A 14,872-nucleotide genomic window follows, 5' to 3' on the forward strand; every position below is an offset into this window, starting at 1 on the left:
AAGAACATCGACCATGGATGACCCCCGCTCCGGACGCCCTACTACAGCAGTAACTGAAGAAATTGTGAAAAAAGTCGAAAACTTAGTTTTGGCGGATCGTCGTGTCACGGTTCGTTTTATTGCTGAAAATGTAAAGATTTCAACGGGGAGCGTGCATAATATTTTACATGAACGCTTGGGTATGAAAAAGGTATCAGCGCGTTGGGTACCCAGAATGCTTACTGACACACAAAAACAAACTAGAGTCGAGATTTGTCAAGAAGCTTTGGACCTGATACAGCAAGACCGGGAACTTTTTTTGGCGCGATTTATAACAATGGACGAAACATGGCTCCACCATTACGACCCTGAAACGAAACTGCAGTCTATGACATGGAAAAGGCCATCATCTCCAACTCCGAAGAAATTCAAGGTGGGCCCATCTGCCGGTAAGGTCATGGGCTCTGTTTTTTGGGATGGTAAACGGGTCGTCATGATTGAGTATCTCGAGCATGGAGCCACTATTACGGGCTCTTTATATGCCAAACAAATAGCAACATTGCGCAATGAGATCCGTGAAAAACGGCGAGGTAAACTCTCGAAAATTGTGTTGTTCCATCAGGACAATGCACCGGCACACAAGCCCGCCGTTGCAATGGCTGCAATACGTGATGCTGGGTTCGATATCCTTAAGCATCCTCCGTATTCACCAGACCTCGCCCCTAGTGATTTCTACCTATTTCCGAGATTGAAGGAATGCCTAAGAGGCAAGAAATTTGAAGACGACGACGCGGTAGTCGCTGCAGTACAAGATTTTTTAAGTACTTAAGATGAAACCATTTTTAGAAATAGAATTTTAAGTTTAGAAAAAAGATATACTAAGCGTATTATGCTAAAAGGTGACTATGTCGAAAAATAAAATTACATTTAATAAAAGTTGTATATAACATACTCATTCTCACTTTTTATTGAACGCCCCTCGTATGGGGGAGATCAATAAAATTGACCGTACTAATACGTGGTTAAAGGTTCCGTCACGCAGGCGCGTTTTCCGGGCGGGGCGTGAGCGGGGCGCGCCGCTTTTACATATAAAACGCTCACGCCCCGCCCGGAAAACGCGCCTGTGTGACGGAACCTTAACGGCTCCACCATAGCTGTCCAAACATAAAATCTCGCATCACCTGCAAGTCTGGCATCTACATTGTACCTATGGTACAGTCAAGTGTAAAAATATGTTTAAAGTGTGGTGCTGTAAAAATATTTTTAGTATAAGGTGGCCAGTTATTAAACAGTACGTAGCACAGATTAAATAATAGTACTAGGTACCAGTGTTGGCAAAAAATCAATTCGAATTGACGATTGATGATTGAGGATTGACCGATCAATTCGAATTGACGATTGACGAAACTAATTCTAAATCTACTGATTGAAGATTGACGATTACTAATCGTTAATTCGAATTGATCGGTCAATCCTTAATCATCAATTCGGATTGACGATTACTTTGTATGTACCCAAGGACCGGAAAACCCCTCTTTACGCTTAATCCTATCAATTAGGTAACAATTGTTTATTTTATTTATATTTTGTTGATTTTATTGACTTTATTTATTTAATTTATTTTGTTTTATTTTATTTATTTGTTTTATTTTATTTATATAATTTATTTCATTTACTTTATATACTTTATTTACCTTTGGAAATCTCAGATATCGTTTTAAAGTGCCAACGATCAATGGTCAATCTAGATTGAGAATTGATTTAATCCGAATTGAGGATTGATGCGTTAATTCCAATTGATTCAATCGGATTGACGCGTCAATCAGACTTGAATCAATTCGGATTGATCAATTCGGATTGACGCGTCAATTCGATTGATCAATCCGGATTGATTTAGTTCAGATTGATGCCAACACTGCTAGGTACAGAGATTCACTCTCTAACAAAACGCGTTTATAACGACAGATCTGACCGCTAGGTGGCGCAAGCGCGAGCAGGCGTCCGTTTCGTAGCGGTGCGCGGCAACTGCTATGGCTACACACCAAAATTGGTGTGGGCCGCATGTACTTGTAGCGACGCGACGAAATCGCGGAGTGAGCCACGCCTGACAGTAGCCAGTAATTGACGATTTACCAGCCGCAATTGATTGATTCCCGCACGGCTTCTCTCATCTCTGCCTAAAGTGGAATGAATTTTGGCTCAAGCTAATGCGGAGACGGACGCTTCGATCGGTTCAATGAAAGATGTGTGTATTTTATTTTGAATAGCTTGCTTTTAGCTATTTCTGCTGCCGACTGTACTAACAATAAGGCTACTGATCATCGGTGGACCTTATGACTTGGTAATAACGTAAAGTAAGTTAACAATGTTGACGATGATACCCCGCTGATAGATTTAAATTAACATAGACAACCATATTAGGATTATTTTATTGCCCTTTACAATTAAATAGGTATTTAAATAGCTTTAAGTTATTTTACGATGGACAGAATAAAATGCATTTAATTAAGGTTTTTTGAAGCCATTAAAGACTGTAAAGAGGTTTTATTTAAAATCTTTTATTCAAGATCGTCTTTTTCAAGCCTTAGAGCGGTTTCGCACTACGTCCGATCCGAATCCGTGAAAATATGGTCCGAAGTAGCCGTAGAACTATTTCTATATTTTCTATGGTAATTTACGCACTCCGGCATCCGATTTCGGAAAGAGATCAGACGGATCTAATAGTGCGTAAATTACCATAGAAATAGTTCTACGGCTACTTCGGACGGACCATATTTTCACGGATTCGAATCGGACGTAGTGCGAAACCGCTCTTATTTATGCTTATTACTATGTTTTTCTGAACATTCTATAATAAAAGTATTGTCTACAACTTCTACAAGTCTTAGTTAAGGGTGAATTATTTAGATTTTAAATCTTGTAGTCAAAATTATTAGTTTTAAAAGTTGTGCCCTGGGGCTAGATAAAAGTACGAAACTTAGCCATCATTTTTTTTGTTGTTTGAATCGGAATAATTATTTGGAAATAAATGGACAATACAAAATACACTACAGTTAGCATACTTAACACTACCTTTTTTCTCGACTGCCAGGACTTACAGCTTTAGTTCTTTTTTTATTTACTGGCAACTATTTAAGCCTCCCTAATTAAAATAACCCATACCACAGCCATTATCTATACTATTTCCCTTAAAGAAATCTAATTAATACGTACAAAAACGCATCACATAGTTTACCTTATTCCGAAGTGCGAAGAACAGTGTACGTAGAGAGATATTTTAATTGGTATCGTTTTTGCTTGCTCGTAATTGATACTAGGGCGAGTTCTTGCTGAGTTCTAAAATAAATGTGCCGTATTTAAGCCAGTCACAGACGGAGCGATAATATATCGGCAGATCGGATTGGTATCGCTGTATCGTTGGCGTGTGTACTTGTGTAGTGCGTAATAGCTATAATATATCTGTCGGTATCTTAAGGGGCCCACTGATGATCCGCCCGCCGGCCGATATCGGCCTGTCAGTTAAACGCAAAAGGTGACAGCTCCGAACAACTGACAGGCCGATATCCGGCGGGCTGATCATCAGTGGGCCCCTTAAGATACCGACAGATATATTATAGCTATTCTATTACGCACTACACAAGTACACACGCCAGCGACAACGATACCAAAATATATATCGGTCTCTGTCTAGCACCTACATTACAAAGAGAGATAAAATATACCAAAATATATCGTAATATACCGAGCTCTAACATCTTAAGGTATCTTAAGTAGATATGAGCGCCGATAGGCATATAGCCGGCGGCGGCGCGCCGGTCAAAATTGGTCGGCGGCGGCGGCGAATCGGCGGCGTGGCCTTGAAACACCTTCGATTAATGAAAAAAGAATCAAACCAAAATTTTACCGAAAAAACATGTTTTTGCTGTAAGAAAGTTATGAAATAAATGCATTTTTTATTTTCAAGGGTAATTTATTGAATAATGGTACGAAAAAAATTGATATCGTATAAACAGTGGATAAGCGGTATCGCGCGGCATCAGAGGCGGACTTAATCTTGGAGAGGTTCTGGCCGGAAGATCTTAGCGAGGCACTCTTTTGTGCTAATGCTAAGTTAAAAATTGCGGATTGACTGTATCAGGGAAACGTCTTGTCGACAGACTCGACAGTCCAAAGAAAATCGAGCTCCGTCTCCGTATCGATAACCAATATCGATAACCATAGTGAGGCCCAAAGTGAGGCCCAACGCCGAGCTCCATGTAACACCGAAGACTTGATTTCGACGCCTCCCAATGCGAGGCCAGAGGATGAGCTGCAGGTAAGTATACAGCTAAGAATCGAACGCCAAGTGTTAGATTGGCTGACGGCCGAACACCTGGAGCGCCAATTGCGGCGCGCTTCTGTGCGAGGCCGAGCTGCATGAGAGCAGAGCGAGGGCGCAGGCCAATAAAGACTGAAGCCATAGTGTTAAAGATCTGGAGCTTTCCTGCGGGCGCATTCGTGCGACGCCAAAGGCCGAGCTGCAATGGAGCTAAGATCGGATAAGGACCAAGGCTCAAGCGTTTTAAAACAGGCCGAAAGTTGAGCTCCAAACAGGGCCAAAAACTTGCAGGTTCAGATAGCGGCTTAATTCCATGGGAGCGATGCAAGGCCATATATTGAGCTGCGAGAGAGCAAAGCTTGAAATTTGAACAGTGGCCAAGTTTAATTGAGACCCGATTCCGACGCCCTTCCGTGCGAAGCCAACGGCCGGACATTTGGACTTGGACGTGGAAACGCTTAATATCTTAAAATTAACCCCATTTTATACCTTTTAAAGACGTTTAACCATGCTTGCAATGGCTAAATTCGCGGTAAATGATGGTTAGCTGGCAAAATTAAGATCGGTACGGTAATGCAAAGATGTGGGTTCGAGTTCGAGCTCACGTTAGCCAGAATTGATCACAGTTAATTTTTTCATTGTGATTGACATATGTCTAGTGTATATATACACTCTATAAATTGTAATGTGGAACGTTCCACCATAAAAATGGAAGGGAATCAGTATGTTTATTACAAGCATATTGATGTTAAAATTGATATTAAATAATTTCGTTTCCCCAAGACTAGTAGCGCGGTTACTAGATAGATAAGTTTGCATTTGCCTTCGATATTTTTGAATTATATGGGCCTAAAATACCTTTTGAATGCCTATAAACTATTCGAAGTGGCGCCGTTAATGATCTAAACTCGATTAAAAATATATTATCTGATTCCGAAAGTAGTAGTAACTACCAAGGTCACGCCGATGCCACGCCGATAGCGCAGCGTCGGCGGCGGCGGCGCGAAAATTTTGTCGGCGGCGGCGGCGCGCCGGCGCGGCGCTCATAGCTAATCTTAAGATAAGATGTCTTGCGATATCGTAAGATACCGAAATATATTACAGCTTCGTCTGTGGACTGTGTCAAGTAGTACGTAAATGATATCGCAAGATGCCGTATGTTACGGTATCTGCCGATATATTATCGCTCTGTCTTTGACGGGCTTTAAGCAAAAGGTATAGTCGCCCTTACTGATAATCTACATTGTGGTGCCTTTGAAAATGTCAATAATGCCTGATCTATTTGTGTTAGTATAATGCTAAGTATGTTGTTGTCTAGTTGTTGGTTATGTTAATGATTTAGAAATAAAATTAAACTGCAGTAAAACGATCAATTCTAAGTAGATCAGTAAGTAATGATCAGTAATTATTTAACATGTTGTACAGTCGCCATCAGATATATAGGAGCGGCCAGGGTGCTCACAAATATCTGAGCACGCCTCTATTTCCAAGGCGTTAGAGTGCTTGTTCAGATATTGTGAACACGTTGGCCGCTCCGATATATCTGATGGCGACTGTACACATCTGCCAATGTTTGTAATTTTGTAATAAATTTACGATATGATACTGTTTTTTTTCTCAGGCTTTGATTTACCAATAGGCAGAGAGAAAAAGTAGGTACTTTAACACTGATTTAAACTTTCACGATTTTTACACATTATTAAATTATACAACGGGATTTAAACTTTCACGATTTTTACACATTATTAAATTATACGCGATTAAGTCCCGTTGTATAATTTAATAGTAGGTACTTTGTTTAGACGAACAAAGCTTTAGGTGACTAAATCCACGCAATTTATTTATTTATCCCATAACACTTTCACAACGCTCAACTTTCAAATGACCAGCAGTCAGCACATGGCATTAGCTATGAGCGCCGCGCCGGCGCGCCGCCGCCGCCGACAAAATTTTCGCGCCGCCGCCGCCGACGCTGCGCTATCGGCGTGGCATCGGCGTGACCTTGGTAGTTACTACTACTTTCGGAATCAGATAATATATTTTTAATCGAGTTTAGATCATTAACGGCGCCACTTCGAATAGTTTATAGGCATTCAAAAGGTATTTTAGGCCCATATAATTCAAAAATATCGAAGGCAAATGCAAACTTATCTATCTAGTAACCGCGCTACTAGTCTTGGGGAAACGAAATTATTTAATATCAATTTTAACATCAATATGCTTGTAATAAACATACTGATTCCCTTCCATTTTTATGGTGGAACGTTCCACATTACAATTTATAGAGTGTATATATACACTAGACATATGTCAATCACAATGAAAAAATTAACTGTGATCAATTCTGGCTAACGTGAGCTCGAACTCGAACCCACATCTTTGCATTACCGTACCGATCTTAATTTTGCCAGCTAACCATCATTTACCGCGAATTTAGCCATTGCAAGCATGGTTAAACGTCTTTAAAAGGTATAAAATGGGGTTAATTTTAAGATATTAAGCGTTTCCACGTCCAAGTCCAAATGTCCGGCCGTTGGCTTCGCACGGAAGGGCGTCGGAATCGGGTCTCAATTAAACTTGGCCACTGTTCAAATTTCAAGCTTTGCTCTCTCGCAGCTCAATATATGGCCTTGCATCGCTCCCATGGAATTAAGCCGCTATCTGAACCTGCAAGTTTTTGGCCCTGTTTGGAGCTCAACTTTCGGCCTGTTTTAAAACGCTTGAGCCTTGGTCCTTATCCGATCTTAGCTCCATTGCAGCTCGGCCTTTGGCGTCGCACGAATGCGCCCGCAGGAAAGCTCCAGATCTTTAACACTATGGCTTCAGTCTTTATTGGCCTGCGCCCTCGCTCTGCTCTCATGCAGCTCGGCCTCGCACAGAAGCGCGCCGCAATTGGCGCTCCAGGTGTTCGGCCGTCAGCCAATCTAACACTTGGCGTTCGATTCTTAGCTGTATACTTACCTGCAGCTCATCCTCTGGCCTCGCATTGGGAGGCGTCGAAATCAAGTCTTCGGTGTTACATGGAGCTCGGCGTTGGGCCTCACTTTGGGCCTCACTATGGTTATCGATATTGGTTATCGATACGGAGACGGAGCTCGATTTTCTTTGGACTGTCGAGTCTGTCGACAAGACGTTTCCCTGATACAGTCAATCCGCAATTTTTAACTTAGCATTAGCACAAAAGAGTGCCTCGCTAAGATCTTCCGGCCAGAACCTCTCCAAGATTAAGTCCGCCTCTGATGCCGCGCGATACCGCTTATCCACTGTTTATACGATATCAATTTTTTTCGTACCATTATTCAATAAATTACCCTTGAAAATAAAAAATGCATTTATTTCATAACTTTCTTACAGCAAAAACATGTTTTTTCGGTAAAATTTTGGTTTAATTCTTTTTTCATTAATCGAAGGTGTTTCAAGGCCACGCCGCCGATTCGCCGCCGCCGCCGACCAATTTTGACCGGCGCGCCGCCGCCGGCTATATGCCTATCGGCGCTCATATCTACATGGCATAGCACTGGCATAGGTATAAGTCAAATTTGTTATATGATCTTTCCCAATTTTAACCAATAGTTAATCTGTCCTTTCCTCTGACGAAGTGGGTCACATAAACTCACATATGTAACTTAGCGGGGCGCCAAATGCCTTAAATAATGATAAAGGAAAGTCATGAAAATACTCTTTTGCACCAAGGATCAAGGGGACCGAAAAGCCCTGGGTTCAAAATCTAACTCTCACAAAACGACGATTCGGGGCATGGCACGAAAATGTCGCTTACGTAACGCCACTGAAAAAGTTATTGGGTCTGGTAATATTTCATGACTTGGCTAACAAATTGGGAGTATATTCTCCAGTTTTACGAATTTGGTTGAGGTAGCTGCTACAGAGCAACGCTGTCATAGCAAGAGTACTAAAGAGTCCCATTAAAAAAATCGCCGAACCGACGGCAGTGATTTGGCTTCCAGTTTTTATAGCTTAATCGAAGTGACGTTTACATTAGCGCCCCCTGTTTGCTTAGGCGCGCAAACACTCGGGTGACCGGGGCAAATATTGCCCGCTTTAAGGGCAACCGTAGCACGCGAGTTTGGAAATAAAGCGGGGGTTGGTCTTTTAATTTCCCAATTAGGTTTATGTTTCCAAAGTTAAGAGCTATAAAGCCTACTTTAGTACTTTCATGATTGAACCTTTAACCGGTTAACCCTTTGACCGCCAAAGACGTCAAAAGACGCGCGCGGTTACAGCCCAGCCCAATAGCAACCTTCGTGCATTCCGACAAGATTCACGATAAGCGCGGTACATACTCCTTTCCTATTAAACTCAGTGTCATAAAATAATTACTCTATTGTCACAGGACTCACAAGAATGACAGGTTTTGTTTAAAATCTGTGTATGGCCCATAGGTATGAGTTTTGTCTATAAATGCTTGAATGCATATGCAGAGAGTTAATCAAGATGTTAATAGAACGTCGCTTATCTGTTATTGCTGTAGGGTTGCTATACGTCAGGATTTCCCCTGATACGTCAGGATTTTTGGTCCTGTGTCAGGATTGCGGTGGGACTTGGCGTGTGTTGGGTTTTAGAAACATCAACTAACCACTTAGAAGCTAGCTAATAAAAGTTTGGAGTTGCCGGAGTGAAGCAGAGATGGGGTTGTCAATGTCATATAAACAAATGGAAAATCCTGATAAAATTGGGACCTAAAAGAAGTCATCGGACTCACAAAACATCGAATTTTTGGTAAAAACGGAAGCTCGATAAAGTTAATCGATTTTAGAAACTTCTAGATACGATACGATATACAGATAGAGAAATTATCGTCCAGCGGGCTCAGCACGGTTCCATTTTTATCGACTATTACTATGCCCGTCACTTTCGCACTTACATAGTTGTTAGAACGTGACAGGCATGGTGATAAATGATAAAAATACGACCGTGCTACTAGGGCAGGATGATATTATTGATTATTTGATATGATATTGAATAATTCATGATACGTACGGATAGTCAGTGCTTACCTACATAGCGCCATCCTAAAATTATGATTTCTGTCTGTAGATCTACAAATATGAAATATGTGACGTCCCACGGATAAAGGTACCTTATGGCCCTTGGCGCTTACGCTACTATTAACGCCGCTCCGCCGCCGCGCGCTATTATTATTGCGGCGCTATGCGACGTAAGCGCCAAGTGCCATAAGGTACCTTTTGCCGTGGAACGTCACATATTACGAAGAGCATGAAATAAAATCAGACTATAAGTCGATGTTTATCGTCGCCACGTGTAATAAAAGTTTACACACACATTACACAAGCTACGGCCCTCCTAACACACCTTACACACATAACGTGTTAACCCTCTTAAAATCATACGTGACATACGTCATTCTGTTAATAAACTAGGTATCTCTACTTATAAAAGGACATAAGTCGTTGCGACCTGCTCTACAACGCTTCGTATTTAGAAAATGTCGTATCTCCCACTAAAAACATCGCTAAATACGCCATTATGTGCGTAAACTTAGTTATCTCCTCACTATCAAAAGGGCGTAAGTCTACATGAATACATATGAAGCTATGCCGTTTTATTTTAAGCTGGCAATGTGTCTATTCCAAGTGAGCGGCTTAGCTGAATATTCTCAACGCATATTGCATTCAATCGTTCATAAACCAGTTGAGTTTGAGCTTCGAAAACGAATATTTGCTAGGACTGTCGGGGTCACAGTTGTGCTCGCTTCGCTCGGAGCTAGGGTAAGTCCAAGCGTGAAATTTGAGGCATTAATCATAGAGCCGATACGCCCCTAGGGGACCGATTATACGGGACCAGTGATGGGGTAACTTGTATCTGTGGTTTAGGTCAGGGTGGCCAGTTGGAATAAATATTGAAATATCAAAATATCGAGGTTCTAGTAGTTCACCCTTAAATTTACAAAATAAATATATAACATAACATAACATTCGTACAAAGACGAACTTATCCCTAGAAAGGATTTCTTGCAGTGATCCTTTGAGCAATTGAAAGAGAGCCAATTAGGTAAACATATGAGACTATTACAACATTGATAAACCGTATATGACCGGTCAAAGATAAAAAAAATAGAATACGTATAGCGTTTAAATTTTGTATCGATTTTAACCTCTAGCGTCTAAAATAGACTTAATATAATTCACTTTTCACCCTGTGTATAATAATAAATAATATGAACATCGACTCACCCCGACTTGCAAAAAGGCGAATATCATTCAAACCTCCCCTCACTACCCCATAATCACTTCACGCTACAATATCACTAACGTGTAATGACAAATATCCCCCTCCCTTTCACCCCCATACGCACCCCCTAACGGTAGAGCTAGGCGGAAGCAGCGTAGCGAAAAATTACCGCTACGATTTGATTTTTATTTATTGCATCTGTTGGAGTTTTGCACGCGATTATATTCGATTTTCGGCGGTCGGGGAGTTTGAGAGATAGTTTTTGTTAGTGCAATCTAAACAAATGTAACAAGTCCGTAGATCCGTAGGTAATACCCGAAATTGACAATCAGAACATTTAAAAAATTTAACAAATAATAAGAACAAAAAAAAACATTATATTATACATTTAGCGGGGTTCCCATACAAAAAGCGTAATTTTTTGGTCATTTGTTTTTGCGATCGGACGTACGGATGACGTAAACCTAGATCCGTGCCCTGTTTATCAAAAGCTTGTAACTTGTAATACAAGTGGAAGCCCCTTTTTGACAGCTTTTGTTAGAAAGGGACTTCCACTTGTATTACAAGTTACAACCATTTGATAAACAGGGCACTATTAGAAACTAAAAATCCATACTCGAGACCAACCAAAAAATACTTTTGGTACTTGTAGAGGTACTAAACTCTGCATGGCATTTGCAACTCTACATAACGTACGGAACTTACCACATGGCTGAAGTGTTAACGTAAAAAGAGCGTAATTGGCAGAAAAAATCAGAAATCCAGTCAGAAAAAGACATATTAAATGTGTCATCGCATATTTGGACTATGCACGCACATGCCACCAAATATATCCGAGACACGTGCCACCATTCGTCCCATTGAACAGTTTGTACAGCGGTGGGAACAGCGGCCATATTGTCAACGACCATAGACGGGGTTTTATTGATGGTAGATTTTGCTTGATACGATTACTTATGGTATGAGTGGGTGAGGCAATTTGCCGAATGAAAATATTTTTGTTGCTGTCCTAATCGAAGAAAAAAAAATGTTTTTTTTTAATGTTACTATCGGTTGCAACTCTTCGTTTGGTGTTGAAACAATTCGGGAGTAGGCTATAAAGGTGAGAATTTCTTACGAGCATTTGGTTTGACATAGGTTGATCCACATTAAACATAAACAAAAGAGTAAGCTAAGGCAAAAAATGAAGGTTGAAGTTCATCTGGTGTCATTTCGGTTTTGTTATAATGAGGGGAAAAGCGTGGCTTTCCTTTCCCATTCGCAGTATGGCACTTCTTATCTCATTTTGCCGACTGTTGAATTTGGAAGTCCGCATTTCTTAAACTTTTAAGATCCTCACGTTGTGGGAATTTGTCCAGTTGAAAATGCCACGTAAAATACAAGTATGACAAATATTAATTTTAGTCCAAAGTCCAAATCCTTCGGTCTGTCAAACTACATATAAACTTACACTCTCAAGCCTTTACAATCATCCTCACATAATATTATTAAATAAATTACCCCCATTTGTCATCAATAAGAACATTTATTATCACAAATTACTGACCCCTACACTGGCAACCCCACCATATTGCGATCTCGAAACGGCGCGCGACCGACACGTGCTTTCGCGCCAAATTTGTTTTCTTTTTAAACCGAAACGCGGACTTTAGCGGCCAGTAAAAAAAAGTGTAAAAACTTAGGCTTGACTATGGTATTTATGTCGTTTTAAATTTTTATCGGTAAGTTTTTGTTTTCTTTTTGCTAATTCACCGTTGACGGATTTATTTGGTATCCTTTTGAGGGTGGATTTTTTATTTTTAGGGGAGCAGTAGATTACAGATAAGACTTAATTGTTGTTATTGAATTAATTAGGATATTTGTCGTTATAGAAGTTTTTTATCGGTCAATCTAGTTTTTTTGAAGTGGCATCGGGTAGCATGGTTAGATGCGATCGCTACATGTTTACTTAGGTTGTAGTACTTGTAGTTTACATGTAATCTGCTTATGTTTACATAATTAATCTAACTAATATCTCGGAGACTAATCAAATTAATACAAATACCAAGAGTATAATTCTACCACGATAATAATATTGAAATTGACTGACAATTACATAATTTGTGTATAAAAAAGACGTACCTCACTTTAAAAAAAAGATTTAGGTATTTTTTAAGTTATAATTATGGCCTGAATGGGAGTTATTTAAGTCAGAGACTTACCTTAACAATAAGGCATTGTTTTACTGAGCTAATAGACACAACAGATTATGTTAATGCTAACCATATTACTAATATGATATTAGATACCGTATATTTACTTTTCACTTCTTTATTGACTTATTAAAAGGTTATAAAAATATCGTCTACTCAGCTAAAAGCTCGTAAATGCAAATGCTAGTATAAAATTAAACTGTTTTAAGTACTGTTATTAATAAATAGTTTAGATTTTAGCTAGACCTTGAGCCAATTAGTGGTGAATAGCGTCGTCATCGATATCGACTATCGATAAATGTGCTAAGCGCTTATTTCGTATCGATTTGAGCCATAGGTTTGGCGCAAGTCATGGACTTATCACTATAGGGAGTATTACTGCAATGTTCTGCCGCCAGAGTGCAGCACAAAGCGTAAAGCATAGACATAGAGAAATATAGTAAGACAAGAGTGCTCACTCCATACATCAGTTCAGACTATTAATTTCAGTGTCTACATCTAGCATCGACTAGCGGAACTATCAGTACTGCTACTTGACAATAGATGTAGCAGTACTGATAGTTCCGCTACTCGATGCTAGATGCTAATAGTCTTTTTGGTACTAAAACTGATGTATGGAGTGAGCACTCTATGTATTGTTTTCTCTATGGCATAGAGTAACTTATATACTATGCTGTAAACAGTATTTGACAAGATTTCACAGATTATTTGTTACGAATAAATATGACATTGATGCATCAAAGCGGTTTGTTTACTGTTTTTGCCGGTGGCGCCCCCTAGAGTTTTGCTTAATTTTCCCTATGGGAGTGTCATTATTAACGTCATATATTTATATGTATGATGTCATTGAACATTATAGTTCGTCTAACTAAGCTAACTTTGCTCTTTGCACAGACTTGAATAGAACAAATTAACGGGAGTTTCATTATCAACGTCATATTTTTATATCAAAAATTGTATTTATTTATATCTAGCGACCCGCCCCGGCTTCGCACGGGTTAACAAATTATACATAAACCTTCCTCTTGAACACTCTATATATTAAAAAAACCGCATTAAAATCCGTTGCGTAGTTTTAAAGGTCTAGCAAATAGTGATGTAGCTAGCACATATACCTTTTGACATAAATAATGTCATTGCAAATGCGATGCAGAGTTAACCTGGTCCAACTACCGTTCATCGCTTGTAACCTGCACTGACACTGTCACTTAACTGTCCAATTGTCTTTAATGTAAATGACAATCTGTAATTCTGTAATTCCAGTGGGCGGGAGCTCTCTGTAATTCAGGTTTCATTCGATTTACAATTTCTCCGTTGACTACCTTACAGTCTATTTCATGTAATAGGCGGACATTTTCGCTGAAACTTTCCTTCTCGGCTATTGAAATATGTTCAGCAAGTCGTGGAATTAGAAAAATCATAGAAACTTAATAATATCTTGAAAATAATTTAATAGGCTACATGACTAATTTTCATTTATGGTATCAATCGATCGGGTTTGTTTTTAGGATCAAATGTCTATATGGGACCCATTGCATTAAAGTAACACAAAAGTCAGAAATTGTAGTCAAAGGCCGACAGTCGCACAGGTCGCACTTCACTCGCGAAACGCCCTAAACAAAACGATAAGAGAACGTGATGTCAAGGTCTCTGGGAGCCCATCTTGTAGTATGGACAAAACAAGAAAATTGCGTTTTTGTCGGTGAAATATTGCGTTTATGTATATAGTTGCTATACAATATTTTTTTGGATGAAATGTAAGGAATCGAATGGTACCCTTACTTTTATCGTTTTTGGAAGTTAAAAAAAAACGTAAATTTTCTTTCAGGTCCTGTATTTTTGTAATTCTTCAATATTTTATTTTAATATCCACATCATTGTGATAAATTGCTCGTTTGCTATCTATTTTACTAGATTTTGTTATAAAATTCAACATGTGTCATCATCCCTATTCCCTGATGTTTGTTTCTTTAACCAGGTCAAAGTTTAAAAAAACAAGTTCCGTTTTAATGTTCCCCAACCCAAGTAATACCTAAGTATTTCCATGTTGTAACTTGTTACTTGTTTTGTTAGTTGAAGTTTTTAAACTGTGTTCCAACCTTTTAATGGATTTTTAAAGTTTGAGCTTAGTTGATAGTTCAGTTATTGGCTTTATAAAAGCTTTACGTTCGTA

The 14,872-nt window shown here is 39.5% G+C and overlaps 1 protein-coding gene across 2 annotated transcripts in view; it reads left to right on the forward strand.

The window, feature by feature from the left end:
* The window catches only part of LOC134659325 (protein daughterless), a 172,073-nt gene that overhangs the window by 31,571 nt on the left and 125,630 nt on the right, over positions 1–14,872 (forward strand). The window lies entirely within an intron of this gene.

The sequence above is a fragment of the Cydia amplana genome, chromosome 24, assembly GCF_948474715.1.
Source record: "Cydia amplana chromosome 24, ilCydAmpl1.1, whole genome shotgun sequence".
Lineage (NCBI taxonomy): Eukaryota > Metazoa > Arthropoda > Insecta > Lepidoptera > Tortricidae > Cydia > Cydia amplana.